Below are 10,131 nucleotides of genomic sequence, written 5' to 3'. Positions count from 1 at the left end.
TATGGAATGTACATTCTCTTACATGACAACAATCAGAATATGCCGTAAGAACCTCAGACCAAATACTAGAAAAAAATAGAGGAAAATATTCCCAACCCTTCAATAAAATGCTATATGCTTTCTATGATTTTCACAAAAGGTCAAATTCTTTAACAAAATATTTTGTTCATTCAAATTTTTAATTATGCATAAATTTATGTCTCCTTGCATTACATCTCATAAAAAGGCATAAGAATTGTTTTTGCTCTATCTAAAACTAAATAGAACATAGTGAAGGTGAAAAAATAGCTTTCGTGAATGTTGCTTTGAAATACAAATGGCATTGTCCTAAGAAATTATAATGATTTAATTTTTAAAAATCATTTTATTAGGGGCACATACAACTCTTATCACAATCCATACATACATCACTTGTGTAAAGCACATCCGTACATTCATTGCCCTCATCATTCTCAAAACATCTGCTCTCCACTTAAAGCCCTGGCATCATGTCCTCATTTTTCTCCGCCCTCCCTGTTCCCCCCTCACTCATGAACCCTTGATAATTTGTCAGATCTTACATATTTTGTCTCCCTTCACCCACTTTTCCGTTGTCCATCCCCCAGGGAGGAAGTTATACGTAGATCCTTGTAACTGAGGTCTCAGAGCAGCTGTGTGTGATGCAGGGGAAGCTCTGGAAGCAGCTGCAGGAACTGCGGGAGTTGGCAGCCCAACAGTGAGGGTCACTGCATCCGTGGGTACCAGAAAACTGGCTGGGGTTGCTTATTCCCCTAGATGCTACCCCTGCCTTGAAGAGAACCGTGACAGAGGCCTGTAGACATGTGTCAGGAAAAGATGAGTCCTTCACTGTTTCCTCTTCCCACAAACTTTTGAGGAGAGCCTGCTGGGCAGGGGCTCAGCACCCTGGCTCCAGTCAAATGCCCTTCCCCCCACCACACACTCGCCAGCCCCAACTCCCCATGCCCTGGGTTTGCTTCTTGAATCCAGAGGAGCAGCCTGGGCATAGACCATGAAGAACCTTGTCCTTCAGGCAGCCCCTTTGATTGGTTCCCTTGACCTCCAGAGTGTGGACACATGCACACTAACTGTTGGGGGACTCAGGCTGTCACCACAGGGGCCAGGATCTGAAGAGGATGCTGGCACTGCAGGGCTTCCTGAGGGAAGCTGAGGACTTGCAGAGCTGGCTGAGCAGCCAGCAGCAGGTGGCCAGAGGAGAGAGGTCTATGAGCACACCCTAGTGAGGAAGGGGCTAGGGGCAAGGAAGGTGCCCTGGAGCCGAATGAAGACGGGTAGTGGAGGGGGGGCTGCATGCACAAGGGGCTGATGGGGAACATCAGTCTGGACTGAGGACAGCTGTGGCTTCCTATTCCCCTCTGTGCGTTGAGGGGCAAGTTCTGTGGCTGTTCAGTCCTGCCCTGCCCAGTCACTCACTGAGGTGTCTTACAGCCCACCAGCCAGGGCCCCCTGTGACCCCTCTTCTCTCTTCGCTCCTCTTAACCAAGTTTGCAATGTTTAGGCATCAAGTGAAGATGGGTGGCCACCAGGGGGCAGCCTGCCCCACTAGCGGAGAGCCTGCTGGAGTGGTGGCCCAGCACTGCCCCCATGGCCCAGCAGTGGTGAGAGGACCTACAGTGAGTACCAGCAGCCTGGAGCAGGGTTGAGTTTGGGAGGAGGTGCTGGGCATGGGATAAAGAGGCTTCCAGGGAGACCCTTGTTGTGCTGCGGCTCTGCCAAACCACTGTCTCTAGAGAGGGCCCGAGTTCAGGGAACCCAGGGCAGCCCCTGCTGTCTGCGGCCTGTGGAGGAGGCAAAGCTGGGTCGGTGGATCAGGGAGCCTGGTCACAAAGCCCACTTTGCAAGGTCACTTTCCCAAGCCACGGGCTCCCTGCACCTGCAGGGGCGTTCTGGGAAGAGTTGAGCTGGGCTGAGGATGCCCTGCACAGCCCCAGGCTGACCCAGGTCACAGTACAAGCTACTGCGTTTCCAGCCCAGATGGAGCTTAGGCGAGATCCTGATTTGCCCATGATCCTAGCCCAGAGGCTGGCCCGGAGTCTCAGGGGCCCGGCATTTGCTGCATGCAAGAACCATGGAGGGGTGCAGCTTCTACCTTTGAAGGGTGTGCAGTCTCCTCCAAACACACAGCATGCCTGGGTGGCACACAACGTGGCTACCTGCCGTGTGCCGGGCTTTAGAATGACCCCACCTGCTGACTCATGGGGATCCTCCAGAGGGTTTGCAAGTCAGTAAATCTTTCCAGGAGCATGGAACCTCTTCTTTCTCCTGAGGAGCAGTTAGTGGGACTGAACCAGGCAACAGCCCAACACTTCCCAAGCAGGCCTCCTGGAGCATCGTTAGAGCAAGGGGTAAACTGCTAGTGATAATGGGCTCCTGGGAGGAGAGTTTGCAGAAAGGCCTAAAGCGCCGAGCAAGATCTCAGGACGGTGGCCCTCTGGGAGCTTAGGACAAGTTCTAAACCCAGCCAAGAAGCTGAAGGGTTGACCAGACAGAAGCTGAGGGGGAGGAATGAGCATGCTGGGATAACTGCTGACCCCCGTCTGGGGGCAGGGCTGCCTGGTTGGAGCTGTGGGAGCTGACTCAGGCCAGACCCCACCTGCTCTGAGACGCTGAGGCCACCCTCAAAGTTCACAGCCAACTGTCTCACGTGCTCGTCCGTATCCAGGTGGGTGCCTGGGGGAGGGGGTGGCTTCTGCAAGTGCTGCCACCCCAGGCCCAGAGTCCCACACTCAATGCCCGGGCCCTTGGCCACCGTGCTGTCTCAGGAGAAAGCCACAAGCCTCCCAGATGCTGTGTCCCACTGGGTGGAGGCCCTCCTGAGGAGACATGGATCGCACCAATGAATCACACAATCTGCCTCTGACACCTTGAGGCCTCCTCACCCCCCCACTATCATCACCCCAGTGCCGCTTCCCACTCTGGACTAGAGTGCATAGATATCAGCAAGAGATAAAACTCATGACACATGAAACCCAGGAACAGAAATGGGAATAGAGATACCAAAAGGGTAGGGGGAAGGGAGGTAGAGGATGGGAGGAACGGGAACCGATAGCAATGAATGACATATAACCACACACCCCTCTCAGGGAGAGGAGCAACAGAAACCTGAGGATAAAAGAGACAATGGTCGATGTGAGATATGAAAATAATAACAATCTATAATCTATCAAGTAACCATGATTGGGGGAGGAGGAAAAAAAGAGGAGCTGATCCCAAGGGCTCAACAGAAAATAAATGTCTAGAAAAGAATGATGGCAATATACGTATGACTATGTCAGATACAATTGGTGTATGGATTGTAACAAGAGCTGTAAGAGCCCCCAATAAAATAAATAAACTTAAATTAAAAAAAACACACCAAAAACCTCCATCTGCACAGTGAGGCAGTGAAGGGACAAGTGTCCCTAGTCCCTCGGCTCTCACACCAAAGGCTACCTCTAAGTGGGGGTCTGGCAAAGTTGTGCATGGGTGGGCAAAGCTATCAAGTGGCCCATGAGGGACTTCATTGGCCCTGGAAAACTGGGGGGGAAGGAGGGGTGGCAGGCAGAGCTGAGGCCGAGTAGACACTTGGTAAGGCTGTGGGATTGAGCGGCAGAGACATGGAGGTTTGGACATGAGTGGTGGTGGACTCAGGCCGGCTGTGATGCTGCCTCGGTACCAGGTCCCCTCACCCCATGCTCTCCCGTGCTCTCCCAGGCTCCAGGTGCAAGACTATGCCTCCTGGGCAGCCAGTGTGCAGTGAGATTTGCAGGTGGTGGAGGAGCCCCAAGACCCCGGCAGTGGAGCCGAAAACTTCAGTGTCCATCAAGAGCTGCGGGCCAAGCTGGAGGCCCAGAAGGAGCTGCACCAGTGCGCCACCCAGCGGGGACAGCAGGTGCTCCAGGCTACAGGGCCGTCCGCCGTGGAGGTCGACTCCCCTTTCTGGCCCTCCCCCAGCCCACTGGACCACTGCACCCTGGCCCCACAGGGCCAAGCACCTTTCTTTTCTATTTTTTTAATCATTTTATTGGGGGCTCGTGCAATTCTTATCACAATTCATACATACATACATTGTGTCAAGAACATATGTACAGGCTCTTCCTCTAACTGTAGCGGCCTGAGGTGACCTGCTAAAATGGTTCGCTACTCATTTGACCCAGAAAACCCTACAAAATCCTGCAAATACAGAGGGTCGAATCTCCGGGTCTACTTCAAAAACACCCGTGAAACTGCCCAGGCCATCAAAGGCATGCACATTTGGAAAGCCACCAAATACTTGAAAGATGTCACTCTGCAGAAGCAGTGTGTGCCTTTCCGACGGGACAATGATGGTGTTGGTAGATGTGCCCAGGCCAAACAGTGGGGTGGGACCCAGAGTTGGTAGCCCAAAAAGAGTGCTGAATGTTTGGTTCACATGCTTAAAAATGCAGAAAGTCATGCTGAACTTAAGGGTTTAGATGTGGATTCTCAGGTCATCGAGCACATCCAGGTGAACAAAGCCCCCAAGATGCACCACCGGACTTACAGATTTCTTGGCTAGATTAATCCACACAGGAGCTCCCCCTGCCACATTGAAATGATCCTGACTGAGAAGGAACAAATCGTTCCCAAGCCAGAAGAGGAGGTTGCACTGAAGAAAAAGATTTCCCAGAAGAAACTGAAGAAGCAAAAACTCATGGCTTGGGAATAAATTAAGCTTAAATAATAAAAGGGTTTTTTTTTTTTTTTTTTAAAAATAACATATGTACATTTGTTGCCATCATCATTCTCAAAACATTTGCCTTCTACTTGAGCCCTTAATATCTGCTGTTCATTTTCCCCCTCCCTCCCCACTCCCACCTACCTCATGAAACCTTCATCATTCATAAATTAATATTATTTTATCATATGTTGCACTGTCCAAAGTCTCCCCCTTCCTTCCTCTCTGCTGTCCCTCCCCCAGGGAGGAGGCTATTTGTAGATTCTTGTAATCAATTTCCCCTTTCCACCCCACATTCTCTCCACCCTCCAGGCATCGCCACTCTCACCACTGGTCCTGAAGGAGTCATCTGTCCTGCGTTCCCTGTGTTTCCAGTTCCTATCTGTACCTATGTACACCCTCTTATCTAGCCAGATTTGTAAGGTAGAATTGGGATCATGAGAGTGGGGGGAGGAAGCATTTTAGAACTAGAGGAAAGTTATATGTTTCATCGTTGCTACCCTGCACCCTGACTGGCTCATCTCCTCCCCACAACCCTTCAGTAAAGGGTGTCCGGTTGGCTACCAATGGGCTTTGAGTCTCCACTCTGCACTCACCCACATTTTCAATGATATGATTTTTTGTTCTTTGATTCTTGATACCTCATGATCCCTTCGACAGTTCGTGGTCACACAGGCTGGTGTGTTTCTTCCATGTGGGCTTTGTTGCTTCTGAACTAGGTGGCCACTTGTTTATCTTTGAGCCTTAAAGATCCCAGATGCTATATCTTTTGACAGCCAGGCACCATCAGCTTTCTTCACCACATTTGCTTATGCACACGTTTGTCTTCACTGATCGTATCAGGAAGGTGGGCACCCACTGATACGATTTTTAGTTCTTTGATGTCTGATAACTGGTCCCTTCTACACCTCGTGGTCAGCCAGGCTGGTGTTCTTCTTCCATGTGGGCTTTGATACTTCTCAGCTAGATGGCCGCTTATTTATCTTCAAGCCTTTAACACCCCAGACGCTATATCTTTTGATAGCCGGGCACCGTCAACTTCCTTCACCACATTTGCTTATGCACACATTTTTCTTCAGCAATCGTGTCGGGAAGGTGTGAATCCTGGAATGCCAATTTAATAGAACAACGTGCTCTTGCATTGAGTAAGTGCTTGAGTGGAGGCCCAATGTCCATCTGCTGCCTTATTACTAAACCTATAAATATATGCACATAGATCTGTCTCCCTACACTCATAGAAATATATTTACATATGTACATTCCAGTCTTTGGACCTCTATAAATACCCTTTGTCACCTAGTTCTCTCCTCTATTTCCTTTTACTTTCCTCTTGTCCCACTATCATGCTCAGCCTTCATTTGGGTTTCAGTAATTTCTCTCGGTTACCTTGCCCTTGCTGAATCCCTACCAGACCACTCACACCCTCCTTGCTACTGATTTTGGATAACTTATTGCTCCCCTGTCCTTGGGTTGGTCAGCACTACCCCTTTGCCCCCTTCTCTCCCACTCCCCTATTCCCCCGGAACTATTGGTCCCCTTGTTTTCTCCTCCAAACTATTCATGCAGTCTATCGTATCTAGATAGGTCTGTAGAGATAATAATATGCACCAAAAATCAAGTCATTGCAAGATAGGCAATGAGTGAGAACACAGCAATGACAACAAAAAGGAAACCAATTACCCATAGAAGAATAAATTAATTTTGGAAGGCAAATGCTTTGAAAATGATGAGGGCAAAAAAATGTACAGATGTGCTTTATACAACTGATGTAAGTATGGATTGTGATAAGAGTTGTATGAGTCCCTAATAAAATGTTTTTTTAAGAATAAAATAAAAGAAAAAAAATTTAAAGAAAGAAAAACGTATACATAGATGAAGGTCTGATTTTTAATCTCTAGGCGTGTCCTTCAGTCAGGTCCAATGGGGTACCATGCTTTGGCCCCAGAGTCTGTCCTTTGTACTACCTCAGGGTCTCCCTGCTCTACTCCCACGGTTGCTCTGCCACACACTTTTAGTGGTTTGCCTCAGTGCCATAGGATCAGTCTGGGCCAGTTCTAACCCTGAGTCTCCAGTGTTGTCCCCGTTAGGGCACTGGGCCATCAATGGACGGTGTGTCTCATAGTGGGACCAGCCACATTGTCCACTCTGTCCATTGGCTGTTCAGAGCCGGGATATCGTCCTCCAGGCCTGATGGGCCTGGATATGCTCCACTCTCTCTTCCTCCCCCTTCTTTGCTCCCATTTGCTCTGATCAAACATGCCCCTCTCTCCTAGATGCAGCTTCAGTGCTGTCCTCTGAAGTAAATTCTTCTGGGGACAGGGGCAGTTGTCCACATAGCTGGTATGGGAGCCCAGCCCTCAGGCCCCTCCACTGGCTCCCCACTCCGTGCGGGCACACTGCATTCATCTGGCACTGGCTTGATATCTGGTCCCTCTTTCCCTGTGGAAACACAAACAATACCCTCCCCTTGGGTGGGACAGTCAGGCACCTTTTCTCTGGAGCTTCCCTCAGCACCACCTTCGGTTGTGTCCATGCCCAGGCCCAGGTCCAGGAAAGGCTATGCGCCCTGCAGGATGCTTGGGAGCAGGTCTTTCAGGCCTGGGAACGGAAGCAAGGGAGACGGCAGGCCATGCACCGCAAGCAGCTCTTACTCAGACAGTGTGGAAGCTGGACAAGATCCTGCAGGCCCAGGAGACAGCTCCCCTCACCACACACAGACACACTGACCCCAGGACCTCCAGTCCTTCTGTAGTACCACCCCAATCCCCCTTGCTTCCTGGATCACTGGCTGCTATTCTGATACGGAGCTAGATAGTGTGTCTTCCCAAGTGGCCAAGGGGACTCCTGAGCCTCAGGTCACTCAGGGCCATCTCCTCCCCGCACCTGGCCCCGGCCAGCCAAGCCCTACGCGGTTTGGTTGGAAATTGATGGGGCTCCTCCCCACCTCGTCAGAAGTTGGGATGTTCCTAACAGCCCCCAGGTTGGAGTGCTCTTCTTCCTCAGGTTCCTTCTCCTCCTGCTCAGCACCCACCTCCCCACCCCCAGCCGCAGGCCCCTTGAGGCACCCCCAGAGAGCCCAGGCTGTAAACCAAGGTTCTGGCAGATGTTGCTGTCTAGGGTTCCCTTTAAACCACCATCTGTGCCCCCGATCACCCCCCCCACCTCTGTGTCACCTCCATGGCTGCCCCAGGTCTCCCAGGAAGCCAGTGTCCTGGAGGGCTCTGTGGAAGAGGTGGAGCGGCTGATCCAGAAGCATGGCACCTTCCCGAGGTGCTGAGCACACAGGACAGGGAGGTGATGGCCGGGACGGTCATGGGCATGACCCTGATAAGGCCGGGGTATCCAGACTGTTGGGGGAACACGGGTGAGGTGTGTATGCACACCGAACCTGTGCTGGTGGGTGAGGGATTACCAAGGAGCCAGGGGCTCCAATCCAGGGCTGGTGACCAAGCCGAGGTGCCAAAGCACCCAGAAGTGCATGGGGATGGGTTAGGCCACACTCTGGGGACCACAGAGGGCATTTGGATCTGCCCATATCACATGGCCCCTGCTTCCTTCTGCCCAGGAGCCTGGCCAACCCTCAACTGCAGAGCTGAGGGGAGTCCCCCGGGACTTATAGTGAGGGCTATGGGCTGTGAGCCAGCCCCAGCAGGGGTACACTCGGTACTCAGGGCTGGGTCCACCTCCCACCTCCCACTATGCAGGAGGCTGTGCTGAGAGAACAGGCCAGGGTGCTGCAAGGCCCCTGGGTTCAGGGCCTGCTGGGCACAATACGTGAGCGGCCGGCTTGAGTGGAAGCCCTGGGAGAAGGTCAGTGACACAAGCTTCACACCTCTCTGATTACTGCCGGCTTTCTCAGGGCTGGTAGCCAGGTCAGAGGGCACCCCACCTGAACCCCTTTTCACCTTTACAAGTGACCTTCAGCCCCACTAGGGGCCAAGGGGCGGCCTGCGGTGGAACGGGATGTGGAGAGTTTAATGGCTTTTCCAGGGGCAAAGCTAGGACTGGAGCCCAGGGCCCTTGATTCTCAGACCCGTGTGGACACCTGTCATCCTGATGGGCAGAGTAGACAGGGCCCCAGTGGTGGTTGAGGGGCACCCTCCACATGAGAACCCACCCATGGCCCATGCCCAGCCACTTCCTAGATCTGAAGACTGATGGGCCTGGGCCCTGTCATCTTGGGTGAAAGAAAAATTATTGTGCTGTCCCTGAGCTTGCTCAGCATTTCACTCCTTGGCAGAGCCCGAGGGGTAGACGGGGTCACCGCTTGGGACCAAGGCAGTATGAACATCAGGGCACTCATGTCCCCACCATCACACAGGACGGCGACTGGATCCAGGGGTGGGGCCAGCAGCTGGAATAGCCTGTCCCTCTTGGGGACCACAAAGAGAAGCTGATGCGGTTTCAGAAACACCTGGCCTATGAGACAGAAACCCCATGGAAGGGAGGCAGGAAGGGAATTGACAGGAAGAGCTGGGACCCCTGCTAGGTACTGGTTTTCCATCCAGCAGCCTTGTCCCCAACACCCGCAGTGTCACTGTGCAGACACTAATCAGACTCTGTCACCTGCCCGAGGCCAAGACCAAGACCAGCCAGGAAGAAAGGATCGAAGAGAACCCTGGGCAGAAGGGCAGAGGCAAAGCCTGTAATGTGCCCGTCCTCCACAGTGTGCCCTTGCTAGAGTCCTGGACCTTGGGAAGGCTCTGGAGAGCATAGAGAGGCTGCTGCACAGACACGAGGCCTTGGAGCAGGAGATGGGCCTCCTCCAAGTTCAGGGGCAGGTATGCCACTGGGTCTAGCATCGGGGCCAGGCCAGGGGACCTCTTCTGTGGGACGCTGCAGAGGAAGAGCTGAGCCAGTACACTCCCATGCCAGGGGCCTCTTGATCACAACTTGATCCCCTTCTTCAGCCTCCGGACATCCCCCATATCCCAGAGCAGAAGGCAGCCCTCCTCTGCCAGAGAAGCCTGGGGTCAGCCCGCAGCCTCGGCCACAGGTGCCAACAGTTCATGGACAGCTGGTACAGCTCCAGAGCAGAGCCCAGAAGTGGTATGGACACCCTTTGGGTCCATTTCTTCACTCCTGCCCCCCTTCAGCAATCAAGTCCCATACATCTCCTTGACTCCTTGTTTTAGGGTACAAAAGAGACCTTCAGGACAAACAATGTAAAGAAAACATCGATCAAGTCTTAAAAGAGACCACGACCACACAATGACCCAGACACATCATCCGTGAAACAAATCCAGGGAGACTCATATGTGTGTAAGAAAGAGGTCTACTGGCGATATCTAAAACAGATGGAAATAGAGTTACCATATGACCAAGCAACCCCCCCCCCCCACTCTTACTGGGCAAGAAACAAACCAAGATCAAACATCTGTGCTCCAAAGTTCATTGGCACAGTTCACAATTGCAAGGAATTGGAAACAAGCCAAATT

This window comes from Tenrec ecaudatus (genome assembly GCF_050624435.1).
Source record: "Tenrec ecaudatus isolate mTenEca1 chromosome 1 unlocalized genomic scaffold, mTenEca1.hap1 SUPER_1_unloc_13, whole genome shotgun sequence".
In the NCBI taxonomy this organism is placed as follows: domain Eukaryota; kingdom Metazoa; phylum Chordata; class Mammalia; order Afrosoricida; family Tenrecidae; genus Tenrec; species Tenrec ecaudatus.
This window is presented reverse-complemented; position numbering follows the sequence as displayed.